The sequence below is a fragment of the Biomphalaria glabrata genome, chromosome 2 (genome assembly GCF_947242115.1).
Source record: "Biomphalaria glabrata chromosome 2, xgBioGlab47.1, whole genome shotgun sequence".
Classification (NCBI taxonomy): Eukaryota; Metazoa; Mollusca; class Gastropoda; family Planorbidae; genus Biomphalaria; species Biomphalaria glabrata.
In genome coordinates, this window is record NC_074712.1 from 16,710,620 (window position 1) to 16,726,585 (window position 15,966).

At 39.3% G+C, this 15,966-nt stretch overlaps 1 protein-coding gene across 3 annotated transcripts in view; it reads left to right on the forward strand.

Moving 5' to 3' along the window:
* Positions 1-2,990: 2,990 nt before the first annotated feature.
* LOC129924507 (uncharacterized) overlaps positions 2,991-15,966 on the forward strand; it is a 32,570-nt gene continuing 19,594 nt past the window's right edge. Inside the window, exons 1-2 of one of the 3 annotated variants that reach the window (XM_056019419.1) lie at positions 2,991-3,204; positions 6,640-6,845. The gene's annotated coding sequence lies outside the window, so the exon portion shown is untranslated. The other 2 variants (XM_056019417.1, XM_056019418.1) reach the window with 2 other exon arrangements.

Genomic DNA, 15,966 nt, shown 5'->3' on the forward strand with positions numbered 1-15,966 from the left:
TATTGAAAGATTATCTAAGATTTGCTTATATTTTAACGCTAAACTCATATACCAGATATTTAAATTCTAGGTCTAGAAGTAGATCTAGATCTAGCTCTTGACTAGATCTTAAGAGTTTTAAATCAGAAGTCTAGATAATGAAAGTACCAATAACTAATCCCCTATCACACTGTGCCCGAAGTCAGAAAAATTGGAACTACGTCGCTGCCTTGCTTCATTCAAATCCAAACTTCTTCTCTAAAGGAGAGACTGGGATTTACATCACTATGAAAGTTGCCAGAGGCTAAGTGTGTGTGTTTCTGTGTGAGTGTGTGTAGGTGAACAAGTTTGAGTGTAAGTGTTTATGTGTGTGTCTCTGTGTGTGTAAGGGACATGATACCTCAGTGGTAAGGCGTTTTGCTTCCGAACTGAGAGGTCTCGGGTTTGAATCTCTGTGAGAACTGGAGTTTTTAATTTTCGGGATTTTTAGGACACCCCTGAGTCCACCCAGCCATAATGGGTACTTGACACTAGATGGGGAAAGTAAAGTCGTTGTGCTGGCCAGATGACACCCTTATTTACCGTCGGTCACAGAAACAGATGACCTTTACATCATTCACCCTATAGATGGCAAAGTATAAAAGAGGTGAGTGTGTAGGTGGGAGGGAGTATGTGTGAGTGTCGCGGAGGCAGAAAGTTAATGTGTGTTTGATTTGATACAAGAAGCCAGAGGGCACTTTAAAACAAACAACAAACTCAGATACAACAAAACAAAAGGACGGAACAGACAGCCATGCTAGTACGTCTTCATTAACTCCCCTGCTAGTACGTCTTCATTAACTCCCCTGCTAGTACGTCTTCATTAACTCCCCTGCTAGTACGTCTTCATTAACTCCCCTGCTAGTACGTCTTCATTAATTAACTCCCCTGCTAGTACGTCTTCATTAACTCCCCTGCTAGTACGCCTTCATTAACTCCCCTGCTAGTACGTCTTCATTAACTCCCCTGCTAGTACGTCTTCATTAACTCCCCTGCTAGTATGTCTTCATTAACTCCCCTGCTAGTACGTCTTCATTAACTCCCCTGCTAGTACGTCTTCATTAACTCCCCTGCTAGTACGTCTTCATTAACTCCCCTGCTAGTACGTCTTCATTAACTCCCCTGCTAGTACGTCTTCATTACCTCCCCTGCTAGTACGTCTTCATTAACTCCCCTGCTAGTACGTCTTCATTAACTCCCCTGCTAGTACGTCTTCATTACCTCTCCTGCTAGTACGTCTTCATTAACTCCCCTGCTAGTACGTCTTCATTAACTCCCCTGCTAGTACCTCTTCATTAACTCCCCTGCTAGCACCTCTTCATTAACTCCCCTGCTAGTACCTCTTCATTAACTCCCCTGCTAGTAAGTCTTCATTAACTCCCCTGCTAGTACGTCTTCATTAACTCCCCTGCTAGTACCTCTTCATTAACTCCCCTGCTTCAGCGACGGCACTGATAACGGCAAAGTTTGAAATGATTCTAGATTGCTGTTGTTGTGAATGGTCACTGCTCGGTCTGTGAGATTGTGATTGCTGAGTCAGGAATGTAATGAGATTGTGATTGTTGAGTTAGGAATGCAATGAGATTGTGATTGCTGAGCCAGTAATGCGATGAGATTGTGATTGTTGAGTCAGGAATGCAATGAGATTGTGATTGTTGAGTCGGGAATGTAATGAGATTGTGATTGCTGAGCCAGTAATGCGATGAGATTGTGATTGTTGAGTCAGGAATGCAATGAGATTGTGATTGTTGAGTTAGGAATGCAATGAGATTGTGATTGCTGAGCCAGTAATGCGATGAGATTGTGATTGTTGAGTCAGGAATGCAATGAGATTGTGATTGTTGAGTCGGGAATGTAATGAGATTGTGATTGTTGAGTCGGGAATGCAATGAGATTGTGATTGTTGAGTCAGGAATGCAATGAGATTGTGATTGTTGAGTCAGGAATGCAATGAGATTGTGATTGTTGAGTCGGGAATGTAATGAGATTGTGATTGTTGAGTCAGGAATGCAATGAGATTGTGATTGTCGAGTCGGGAATGCAATGAGATTGTGATTGTTGAGTCAGGAATGCAATGAGATTGTGATTGTCGAGTCGGGAATGTAATGAGATTGTGATTGTTGAGTCAGGAATGCAATGAGATTGTGATTGTCGAGTCGGGAATGTAATGAGATTGTGATTGTTGAGTCAGGAATGCAATGAGATTGTGATTGTTGAGTCGGGAATGCAATGAGATTGTGATTGTTGAGTCAGGAATGCAATGAGATTGTGATTGTCGAGTCGGGAATGTAATGAGATTGTGATTGTTGAGTCAGGAATGCAATGAGATTGTGATTGTTGAGTCGGGAATGCAATGAGATTGTGATTGTTGAGTCAGGAATGCAATGAGATTGTGATTGTTGAGTCGGGAATGTAATGAGATTGTGATTGTTGAGTCAGGAATGCAATGAGATTGTGATTGTCGAGTCGGGAATGCAATGAGATTGTGATTGTTGAGTCAGGAATGCAATGAGATTGTGATTGTTGAGTCGGGAATGCAATGAGATTGTGATTGTCGAGTCGGGAATGCAATGAGATTGTGATTGCTGAGTCAGGAATGCAATGAGATTGTGATTGCTGAGTCAGGAATGCAATGAGATTGTGATTGCTGAGTCAGGAATGCAATGAGATTGTGATTGTCGAGTCGGGGAGCAATGAGATTGTGATTGTTGAATTAGGAATGCAATACTCAGCAACCGGACCATGTCTCAAAAGTAGCAAGCGTGTAGGCTAAATTGTAATAACCAGGACAACGCCGGCCCCAGGTATTAGCGGAATTCATCTCCCCGCCCCTCTCTGGACGTTAAGATTTATGTTTGTCTTTTTTTTTTTCCCTTTCCCTTTACAAGAAGTAGGTAAGGCGTTAGCGACTCATTCTATTTTTATACCACTGTGTATGTGTGTGTGTACGTATAAAAACAAGGAACAGAATTTACCTCCCTTTTATTCGCCCAGAGTTACTCCTCTTGGTGAGCAAGGAAAGGAACGAAACTTTTTAAAAAGTATTGTTGTATTGTATGGATTATCTTTTCTTTGATCAAGTCTTCTGCTTAGCTACGTGAGAACGGGGAGTGTTCGTTGGAATATTCCATGAAATACGTTGGTTTTTAAATACAAGTTGAATTCATATCCTGTCTTCAACTGAAGGTAAGATTATTGTTTGTTAAATATAAAGAATTAAGCTAAAAAAAAATGTTCCACTTAAGGAACGCTGTTGATGTTTTCTTTACGTTTTGTTTTTTACGATGCAGACGTCAAAACAATTGCATAGGGTGCAGCTAATGCAGAGTCATTAATGTAGTGCCACAGTTGTAAGAAGTGGGAATGAGAGTAGTTTAGGTGTCTAGCAGCTTGAATATGTAGGAATACCTGTTTTAGAGACATGAAATACTAGTAGAGTAAAAAGGAACAGACAGGATGAGTTAAAAACGTGTAGATCTAGGAATATAAGCACATTTCATTATGAGCTTTTGTTTTTGTTGGCATTGAGTAAGACAAAGTTGACATGTAACGTCAGTGGGTCTCAAAGTGTGTGATGTCCCAGACTTGGAGTGGCCTTTCTCTTAGGCCAGCGTGTTTCCAGACAGCGTACTCTCCATTGAAAGAGTTAAAGATTATCTCCAGAGAGAAAGTATGTGTATGTGTGACAGAGAGAGAGAGAGAGAGAGTGAGAGAGAGTGACAAAAAGAGAGAATGAAAAATATGGAAAGGAAGAGAGAAATAGGGAGAGAAAAGACATACAAAGATACTATGATTAAAATAAGAGAGAAATAAAAGAGAGAGAGAGCGAGCAGCGACACAAAAATGGCAGGAGGAAATAAGGGGAGGGGGAGGTCTAATAGAACCCTTAGGAAGTCAACAGAGCAGACACACTCTTAAACCACAGCGCCGTTTTGTAAACAAAGATTCAGGTCAAAGGTCAGTTCACAAAATTTCCTGAATCGGTCATGATTTATCTCATAGTCCAGAGATAGAAAGTGAGAAGAGAGAGAGAGAGAGAGACAAGGGGGGAGGATGAGAGAATCGAGAGACAGAGAGCGACAGAAACAGAGTGAAAGACAGAGGAGCGGATGAAGAGAGAGAGAGAGAGAGAGATAGAGAGAGAATAAGTATACGCGAACAGGTGGTCTGTTGATCCCATTCTTTTATTCCACATGAAACAATCTCCACACACACACGCACCACACACGCACACACACACTTTGGGAAAGTGCACTATGAAATGAAATACTCGCAGACGCCTGGCCGTTTGGTTTAGGCTTCAAGCTGTCGTCACGATGCTCCCGAGTTGAAATCCTGTTCGCCTTCATTCCCTGCATCTCACTAGGAAATGTGTGCGAGTATATCCAGACATTTAGCAATGAAAGCATGTGAACCCTTTTATTTGTTTCTTGGTAATACACTTTTATGTCTATTTTCTAAATCTACTTCTTTTAAAAACTCTGCTCTGAAGACGTCATTAACATTAGGCCTACATTAAATGACGTCATATCCGCTGCAAACGTAAGTTGGCTTGAAAAGAAACAAGGGAGTTAATGAATGCATTTGGAGTGCGATGTTGTCCCATTGAGAGAAAACTTAAGTAAATACAAGCTAGTCATTGATCTATTTTCTTTATGCAAGGAAGTGATTCAAGTGCTCGTTAGTCCCAACACACAGAGCCAGATCTATCATGTTTCTATCTTTCACTATATCGCTTGTGACGTCTGAGAGCTTTTTAGCAGACGGACGTTTCTGATATTGTGTCATTCGGTCACCTGTTCTAAGAAGCATTCGACATTATATACAACCATACTATAATGTAGTCCCGGTTGTCGACCTACGATGACATCCTATTCACTCAAGTATGGTCCTAACATTTCAACGATTGGTCTTGAACTATTCACATTCACCTATAAATCTGCTATGCAGGGAAATGTTTTAGAACCAGTGATCTAGTACTCTAAGTCAGATTAATTGAGTTGACACAGGTCTCGTGCTGGGAACGCGTGAAAGTGCATAATTGATGTGTTTGTTAATGATAACTTTGAAGGTAGATGTAAACGAATGCAGTATTTCTCTTTAGAATAAAGATTTAGCATAACTTTTAATGTTTACATTTACAGTCTGACCCCTGGTATCATTGCAGTTCATTATTATTAATGTGTTATATTTGTACATATTTCTTTTCATATCAGCCGTGAACTTGGTGTTCAATTCGGTGCATAAACGTTTGCTGAATTAGGTTGTAATAGAAATAGAAACCCAGAGAGAAGGAGTGGTGAGAGAGAGTTAGTGTGAGAGAAAGTGTTAGTAGAAAAGAGACGGAAAGAATGAGAAGAGAGAACAGGAGTGGTGGGAGTATAAAAAAAAAAGAAAGAGAGAAAGAAAGGATGAAAGAAGATAAAAGAGAGAAATACGAATGAGAGAATGAGATAGAGAACAAAGTTAAAAAGAGATTGTGTGGGTGGGAGAGCGAAAGAAAATTTGTGCGAAAAAGGGAGAGAGAAAGAAAGAAAGAAAGAAAGAGAGAGAGAAAGAAAGAAAGAAAGAAAGAGAGAAAGAAAGAGAGAAAGAAAGAGAGAGAGAAAGAAAGAAAGAAAGAAAGAAAGAGAGAAAGAAAGAAAGAAAGAGAGAAAGAAAGAAAGAGAGAAAGAAAAAAAGAAAGAGAAAGAAAGAAAGAGAAAGAAAGAGACAGAAAGAAAGAGAAAGAAAGAAAGAAAGAGAGAGAGAAAGAAAGAGAGAGAGAAAGAAAGAAAGAAAGAGAGAAAGAAAGAAAGAGAGAGAGAGAAAGAAAGAAAGAAAGAGAGAAAGAAAGAAAGAGAGAGAAAGAAAGAGAGAAAGAAAGAAAGAGAGAGAGAAAGAAAGAAAGAGAGAGAAAGAAAGAAAGAGAGAGAGAGAAAAAAAGAAAGAAAGAGAGAAAGAAAGAAAGAAAGAGAAAGAAAGAAAGAGAAAGAAAGAAAGAAAGAAAGAGAGAGAGAGAAAGAAAGAAAGAAAGAGAGAAAAAAAGAAAGAGAGAGAGAGAAAGAAAGAAAGAAAGAAAGAGAAAGAAATAGAGAAAGAAAGAAAGAGAGAGAAAGAAAGAGAGAAAGAAAGAAAGAGAGAGAGAAAGAAAGAAAGAGAAAGAAAGAAAGAGAGAGAGAGAAAGAAAGAAAGAAAGAGAGAAAGAAAGAAAGAAAGAGAAAGAAAGAGAAAGAAAGAACGAGAAAGAAAGAAAGAGAAAGAAAGAAAGAAAGAGAGAAAGAAAGAGAGAGAGAAAGAAAGAGAAAGTAAGAAAGAGAAAGAAAGAGAGAAAGAAAGAAAGAGAGAAAGAAAGAGAGAGAGAAAGAAAGAAAGAAAGAGAGAAAGAAAGAAAGAAAGAGAAAGAAAGAGAGAAAGAAAGAGAGAGAGAAAGAAAGAGAGAAAGAAAGAAGGAAAATAGAAAAATGTCAGTTTAAACTCATTTACAAATCAGACAAATCAGAGTTGTATTGACCTCTGACCTCTAAACTCAAGCCGTCTCTCTCTCTCTCTCTCTCATGCAGACAACTCCACCAGTCATTCATTCTAACCCTCTCCCCATCTAACTCACACCATTGTGCTCTCTCTTGTTCTGGTCCTCAGTTCTACGTATTGAGCTGCGGGCGCTCTGTGACATTTGAATTCTGCACGACATAAGAGACACTAAGGACACTCTGACGAAACAAACTCTTCTCACGGATGCCACGTGACAGTCCGCACAGTGTCACTAGACTAGATGCGACAGTGAACCATTGGCTCTAACACTAGTGACGCCTTTGTCAGAGCCATGTGAATTTATGTCCTCTGACGTAAGTGTGTACACAAAAACATTTACTAGATCTAGATCTAAATATTGAAGATTTTGTATGGAAGATTCATGATTTTTATAGATTAAATATTATAGATTTATTCATGGACGATTCTGAAGCTAAGTATCGAAAATTCTAGATCTATGCATTGAAGAGTTTAGTCCTAGTTTCTACAACTATATATCGAAGATCAAACATAAGTAGTTTTACAGTTCGTTCAAGACTAAATGACTATGTCTGAAGGATTTGATTTATGTCATGCAAAGAAAGGGGGGAAAATTAGTTTTCATACTTTGAGGTAAGTTGATACACAGATGCGTAGCTATAGAGATTTCGGGGCACGGGGCGGGGGGGGGCCTGCATTTTGACATTCAACATCATGAGATGATGTCGTAATAAACTTCGGACCCTCATTTGGGGGCCTTCCTCAAGTGGAGGCCCGGAGAGTTTTCCAAGTTGGACCCCCCCTCTACCCCCACCCTAGCTACGCCACTGTTAATACACCTAACTGAGTTCCACTGTCACGATGCATAAATGACAGACTGAGAGACAGACTGGCAGTCTGTTTGTTTGGTTCAAGTTGTAAATAAAACATGTATTTTAACGAAGAGTTGTATTAAAATTATTGAATCTGAGGAAACTGTGTATTTTTCAGACCATAAATCTTAGTTCTCAAGGGCTTCATTGAATTGCTTGTTTGTTACAAAAGGTGTATAAAGTAGGCCCTATTTATTAGTCTTAATTAACATAATTTAGGCTTGAAGCTCTTTATGGGTGACGGAGAAGTTAGAGCGCCTGTTTGTCGAATTTATGAACTTGATATGTGTTCTAGCAAGTTCGTAACTCTTGATGCTTGACATTTGCTGGAGTGAAAATGGTTGGTCGATTTGCTTGGAGCTTAACATTCTCGTTAAATCTGCAGCTAATCTCTTTAGCTCCAATCACACATACCATGTCTATTCTCATCTCTCATCTCTCTCTCCCTCTCTTGTCATGCATGCATGCTCTAAGTCTATCGCCTCTCTTTCATTCTGTCTTTCACCCTCTCTCTTCGCCTTTCTGTCTCATTTTCCTCCTCTCTTTTTTCCCCCTCTCTCTCCCTCATCCCTCTGTATTCATCCCCTCTCTTCCTCTTTCCCCCTATTTCTCCATCCCTTCCTCTCCCACTACCTCTTCTGTCTGTCTGTCTCTCTCTCTCTCTCTTGCTGTTTCTATCACCTTAAAATGGCATCAGTAAGTATTTATTTTCGACTAATTTTTACCGTTTTGACAATGTGAGAACCCTCTGGATCACGTGCTTGAACTCATGTCACCTCGTGACACATTCGTACAAAATTTGGTCCCCATCAATTTACATAAAAACATTTCATGGCAGGCAAGCCATCAAAGAGTAATTCATTTAGGGACATCGTCACACACACATACACACTTGGATACACACACACACGTTCTCTATACATCACTTATGCATGTCACTCATCCATGATATACACCACAGACTCCCCGTCTCAGTGTGTAATCAGTTCAGGACTTTAAACTTAGATTTAAACTTAGATTTAAACTTAGACTGTTTTCAACTACTCAGTATCTAGTTTGGGCTAACCTACGTTAGGCTGGGGTCGTATAGGTCGAGGCCGAAAGGGCGACTTAGAATGCAAAGAAGACACAGAGACGTAGCTAGGGTGGGGGGAGGGAGAGGGAGAATTTGAAAAAAACCCGGGTTCCCACTTCAGGGGGGGGGCCTCCAAATGAGTGTTTTTTACATTAAATATTAAATATTACGCAAAATGCAGGGGCCCCCAAGAGGTCAAGCCCCCTGGGCCCCCAAATGATGGCAAATTCCTAGCTACGCTACTGAAAAGACATAATGTACTAGCCTATACTGCATCTAGGGTCAACCTGATTTCAGTCTCCTCTTGCATTTCGCTGCGAAGAAATCATGATTAGGTCCCTAATCACTAAGATGACCCATTAGGTCCCTAATCACTAAGATGACCCATTAGGTCCCTAATCACTAAGATGACCCATTAGGTCCCTAATCACTAAGATGACCCATTAGGTCCCTAATCACTAAGATGACCCATTAGGTCCCTAATCACTAAGATGACCCATTAGGTCCCTAATCACTAAGATGACCCATTAGGTCCCTAATCACTAAGATGACCCATTAGGGTTGCTCTTATGGCTACTGAGATTGTGCCCATGTAACGTTCAGAAATCCTTTAGCAGTAGCGGGGGTGGGTGTTGTAAAGCCAGCCTATAATCCAGTATACACCAAAGAAATTTTGTACAAGCAGATTGAGACTTTGTACACAATAAAAAGAATGCAGAAACACGTGATCTTCTTCACCGGAAGTAAAACAATAACAATAACAGGATGACGAAAGGTTTTGTCTTACATAAACTCGTATAAGTACACTTTTTTTAAATGAGCCATAACCATAAATAGCTCCTGCACCTATTTTTAATACGATGAAACAATAGTGAAATATGGATTGTCAATGATGAAATATGTTATCATAATTATGAAGTGTTTACTACGAACTGCCCCTGCCCATTGTTTTATAAACATTATTAAAATTAAAAACAAATTTAACGTAGTTATAATATATATAAGGGTGCATTTCACCTTTCCATCACAAGGGCAACGTATTTCTATCTACAGAAACTGGCTGGACGTTGTTGCATATGTTTTTTGATCAATTTATAAAATGGTTTACAAACTAATAGAAGTCTAGGGACTGAACACAATAGAGATCGTAAAAAGCAAAGTTCATTATAAATTAGATCACTTTGCCACAACTTGAAGGTTTACAAAGTGTGTGACCTTGGCCTTTCCATAAAACAACAACAACAAATAACAAAAATAAACAAAAAAAACGAATGCATTTCGGCGGCTCAGAAAGTCCTATGGGAGTTGGAGGTTCATAAACCGGACTCCGCTAATAACATCAAAAACGTGGCTCTTAATTGTTTATGATAGGGCCCCGAAGGTGAAGGGGCTCTCGATAAAAAAAAAGAAATGCATTTCGGCAACTCGTAAAGCTGGAACGCTCATGGCAGCCGGGTTCCTAACCAGATATAAAATAATATGAAATCCCTCTCTATTCCAACCTAGATTTATGTAAATATCTAGTGACCAGTAGAGTTGACCACCTGTGACCGTCTCACCAGCAGACTCAAAGGCCAACTAGAATGTGATGCTAGCCCTGATAAAAAATGTTATCCCATCCTGCATCTGAAATTAGGTCTGGTAGGCTAAGAACTAGGGCAATGACGAAACACTGACCTGCGTGGCATTCCCTCCCTACCCACCCCCACCCCACTTTTTTTCCTTCTTTCTCATTTATCTGTAGCAGTCGCCATGGTTACGTGAGTAGCATTTTATCATTAACGTAGTCACTCCGTATAAAAACAAGAGAAAAAGAAAACAAGATAAAATGCGTTGTTGACTGTAGAGCATTAGATGCAGACTAAGTCTGCTGGAACGTCACAGTTATTTACACGTAGGTAAACACATTGACTAGAGTCTGTTGGGAGAGAGGATAATAGAGTTTGAATAGATGGCTGGGGGAACATTTTCAATGGGAAGAGTCTATCTATCTATCTATCTATCTATCTATCTATCTATCTATCTATCTATCTATCTGTCTGTCTATCTGTCTGTCTGTCTGTCTGTCTGTCTGTCCGTCCGTCTGTCTGTCTGTCTGTCTGTCTGTCCGTCTGTCTGTCTGTCTGTCTGTCTATCTATTTATCTATCTATCTATCTATCTATCTATCTATCTATCTATCTATCTATCTATCTATCTATCTATCTATCTATCTATCTATTTCTCACTCTTTCTGCAATAGCAATTTTATGTTTAGTTGACAGACAGATAGAGACAGAGAGACAGACAGATAAGACAGAGAGACAGACAGATAAGACAGAGAGACAGACAGTAGAGAGAGAGAGACAGTAGACAGAGAGACAGACAGTAGAGAGAGAGACAGACAGTAGAGAGAGAGACAGACAGATAAGACAGAGAGACAGACAGTAGAGAGAGAGACAGACAGTAGAGAGAGAGACAGACAGTAGAGAGAGAGAGACAAACAGTAGAGAGAGAGAGACAGACATATAGAGACAGAGAGACAGACAGATAGAGACAGAGAGACAGACAGATAGAGACAGAGAGACAGACAGTAGACAGAGAGACAGACAGATAAGACAGAGAGACAGACAGTAGAGAGAGAGACAGACAGATAAGACAGAGAGACAGACAGATAATACAAAGAGAGAGACAGACAGTAGAGAGAGAGACAGACAGTAGAGAGAGAGAGAGACAAACAGTAGAGAGAGAGACAGACAGATAGAGACAGAGAGACAGACAGATAGAGACAGAGAGACAGACAGATAGAGACAGAGAGACAGACAGTAGACAGAGAGACAGACAGATAAGACAGACAGATAGAGACAGAGAGACAGACAGATAGAGACAGAGAGACAGACAGATAGAGACAGAGAGACAGACAGTAGACAAAGAGACAGACAGATAAGACAGTAGACAGAGAGAGACAGAGAGACAGACAGTAGATAGAGAGACAGACAGTAGACAGAGAGACAGACAGTAGACAGAGAGACAGACCGATAGAGAGAGATTCAGATTTGGCACGTATCGTTTTTTAATATTGTTTTTGTCCACCCGCACGAGATAATCTCTCGCAAGGATCAACATCTACTTATGTTTGTAAAGAAGTCTCAGCATAATTCTCAAAACGTTTGTGCATGTTTTCCAAAGTCCGGAAACAAAATATTTGTAGAAGACTTTAAAGAACATATACTCAATCTTTTTATACAAGTAATACGTTTCGGTTGGGCTTCTGACTGTCGCCTAGCTTTGGCCACATTCCGGTCATTTCCTTGACAATTCGATGTGGTCTCAACACGGAAAGACTTCCTGGCAAGTCACGGTGAAGTCCTCAGTGGGCGATGATTTGTTGCCGATTAAGGCAGAAGTTGAAGCCAAAATAAAGTAGGGCGGTAGTAAATTTAGCTGACAGAATCGCCTGATGGAACATATTTAATTTCTTGCGCTTTGTACTTCGTGAACAAATGAAAGAATGTTTTACTTCTTTGTTTTACTTCTTTGTTTTACTTCTTTGGTTTACTTCTTTGTTAGTCCTATATTAACAAATGAAGTTGGAATGTCTTAGTCAGTCCGAGACATAAAGAGAGAGAAATAGAGAGAAAGAAAGAAAGATGACAAGTACGACATCGAAATAGAGAATGAGTAGAAGAGAGAAAGAGAAAGAAAGTGAAAGGTAGGAAAAGAGAGAGATAGAGAACGAGAGGGAGATATTGAAAAGAAAAAAAGAGAGAAAGAAAGTAAGTAAGAAAGAGAGAAAGAAAGAAAGAAAGAGAGAAAAAAAAGAAAGAAAGAAAGAGAGAAAGAAAGAAATAAAGAGAGAAAGAGAGAAGAAAGAAAGAAAGAAAGAAAAAGAGAAAGAAAGAAAGAGAGAAAAAAGAAAGAAAAAAAGAGAGAAAGAAAGAGAGAAAGAAAGAAATAAAGAGAGAAAGAGAGAAGAAAGAAACAGAGAAAGAAAGAAAAAAAGAGAGAAAGAAAGAAAGAAAGAGAGAGAGAAAAAAGAATGAAAAAAAAAGAGAGAAAGAAAGAGAAAAAGAGAGAGAGAACCATTTAAATTATGAGTAAAGAAGGGATGTTGAGTGCGAGATGTAAATTACAAAATCGGAAATGAAAGAAACGGAAAGTGAGAGAAAGAGAAAGTGAAAGAAAGAAAGAAAGTGTGTGTGTATTAGAGAGAGAGAGATAGCGTGCTGCGGTCTTTGGATGCCTAAAGCAAGTTTCCCAAATGTACTCTTCCAACAGTCCTCATGTGTAGTTCAGTTTGAATGCTACTCCGTATTTCAGTTCACGTTCCATGCTAGTTTCAGCTTAGCTTCCTGTTACGTCCTATCGTCTTCTTCAGTCCGCGGGCCAAATCATTCCCCAAACTTTTGTCGCGGACCACATCATTGCGAAAATGAAAAAGAAATAGAGCAGACGACATTTTGATTAGAAACTATTTGTTCCAAGTTGTATCCAACATTAATCCTACAGCAACTAGTTGGATGTTCCAAGTTGTATCCAACATTAATCCTACAGCAACTAGTTGGATGTTCCAAGTTGTATCCAACATTAATCCTACAACAACTAGTTGGATGTTCCAAGTTGTATCCAACATTAATCCTACAGCAACTAGTTAGATGTTTCAAGTTGTATCCAACATTAATCCTACAGCAACTAGTTAGATGTTCCAAGTTGTATCCAACATTAATCCTACAGCAACTAGTTGGATGCTTCAAGTTGTATCCAACATTAATCCTACAACAACTAGTTGGATGTTCCAAGTTGTATCCAACATTAATCCTACAGCAACTAGTTAGATGTTCCAAGTTGTATCCAACATTAATCCTACAACAACTAGTTGGATGTTTCAAGTTGTATCCAACATTAATCATACAGCAACTAGTTAGATGTTTCAAGTTGTATCCAACATTAATCCTACAGCAACTAGTTGGATGTTCCAAGTTGTATCCAACATTAATCCTACAGCAACTAGTTGGATGTTTCAAGTTGTATCCAACATTAATCCTACAGCAACTAGTTAGATGTTTCAAGTTGTATCCAACATTAATCCTACAGCAACTAGTTAGATGTTTCAAGTTGTATCCAACATTAATCCTACAGCAACTAGTTGGATGTTCCAAGTTGTATCCAACATTAATCCTACAGCAACTAGTTAGATGTTTCAAGTTGTATCCAACATTAATCCTACAGCAACTAGTTAGATGTTTCAAGTTGTATCCAACATTAATCCTACAGCAACTAGTTGGATGTTCCAAGTTGTATCCAACATTAATTCTATAGCAACTAGTTAGATGTTTCAAGTTGTATCCAACATTAATCCTACAGCAACTAGTTAGATGTTTCAAGTTGTATCCAACATTAATCCTACAGCAACTAGTTAGATGTTTCAAGTTGTATCCAACATTAATCCTACAGCAACTAGTTGGATGTTCCAAGTTGTATCCAACATTAATCCTACAGCAACTAGTTAGATGTTTCAAGTTGTATCCAACATTAATCCTACAGCAACTAGTTAGATGTTTCAAGTTGTATCCAACATTAATTCTATAGCAACTAGTTGGATGTTTCAAGTTGTTTTTATGAAAATTCTCCATTACAATAGAAATGTGGCCCGCGGGACGTAGTCTGGGCATCACTGTATTATAAGGTATCCATTAACAAGAGTGATCTTCTCTTGTGTTGACATAAACAATTATTGCGTGGGTTACCTTCAAAGCGACCTCTATCCAGTACAAACATTTCACGGTCTGAAATGTAAAGGATTTGAACGCTTTCAATTATATGGACAAGAGACAACTAACACTATACGCCAATGCAAGGGTGGTAACGGAGCTTCTGAAAGGGAGGAGGTGTTTTTATGTTAAGAAGGGGTTATATAATACTACTAATTATATAGCATTATCTTTTAAGTCACAAGAGTAAAGAATGGTTCAGCATGAGAAGACCCAGCTGTGGCCTACAAATTTTGTCACTTCTGAATCTGATAAAAATAATTTAATTTATAAAGCTCTGTTACCGAACATAATGTATGCCCAAGGCGCTATGAAAATATAAAGAAACATAGACACGAGAGTTATAACAAGCAATATATATATATTACGACAATCTACATAAAGTCAGAGTATCTACAATTCTACTGATAGATCTAGACATGGAAGACGTGTACAACATTGGCCTGAAGGTCTATTCATTGATTAAACTCTTTAATGACTAAGGCTCAGAGGGCAGAGAAAAAATAGATCGCCGGCGGACAACTGATTGGTCTGCACGAGATGGGGAAAATATGCAGGTCGCAACTGGGTTTGCGTAGTCATGTGAAACACTTCAATCATCCTTTAATCTTCGGTATCAAAGACATTGCCATTATAATGAATAGGGCGTACATGGGGATATACCCGAAGACATAGTTTGTTCACGATAAAAATTTTGTAGTCAAATTTCAAGCCAAATTAATTTTTTTTTTTACTTTGAAAAATTATAAAGGTCAGAGTTGAGTTATCCCACAGTGGCCAAAAAAGCTGGTAATTCCTTTCCCAACGATATAAATCAAAGTCATCAGCTCTCAAATTTGTAGGAAAATCGTTAGAGCTGTTTTCAATAAACGCGTCCAGCCAGCCACCCACCCATGTTTTTGAGCGCATGAATTGCAAGCTGAATGGAGGAATTGTAATAATGAAAAACTAGTCTAATAGACGTTTTGAACACATTTAAGTATTAATGTTCTTCTTGAATGTAGTGAAGCATGGTGACTGTCTGAGCTGAATGTAGTGACGCATGTTGACTGTCTGAGCTGAATGTAGTGAAGCATGGTGACTGTCTGAGCTGAATGTAGTGACGCATGTTGACTGTCTGAGCTGAATGTAGTGACGCATGTTGACTGTCTGAGCTGAATGTAGTGACGCATGTTGACTGTCTGAGCTGAATGTAGTGACGCATGTTGACTGTCTGAGCTGAATGTAGTGACGCATGTTGACTGTCTGAGCTGAATGTAGTGACGCATGTTGACTGTCTGAGCTGAATGTAGTGAAGCATGGTGTCTGTCTGAGTTCAATGGGAAGCGAGTTCCAAACTTCTGGCCCAGGAAAAGTCTTTGTCTGCCTCGGGTCTATTTATATATATTTTCTCACGTTTTCTTGGGCGGAAGTTTTTCTTGGTTTTCAAAAGTCTTCCACAAACTTTGTGAGAGAGAGCATCAGCTGTAAGAGTCTGAGCTGGTCTTTAAAGCGTTGTGTGTGTGTGTGCGCGTGTGTGTGTGGTGGGGAGGGAGTTTATGCTACACTTTAAACAGTTTGAAGCCAACCAAGAGAGTATAGCCTACATGTATACTTCCGCTTCCCTTCCTAGATTCGCCAGTGTGCCTATGCCCCATAATACCTACACAAGTAAGAGAGCGATATAGAGGCAGAGAAAGAGATAGGTAGAACAAAAGAGAGAGAGAGAGAGGTACACAGCGGTAGACAGAGAGGTAGAGAGAGTTGGAGAGAGAGGACAGA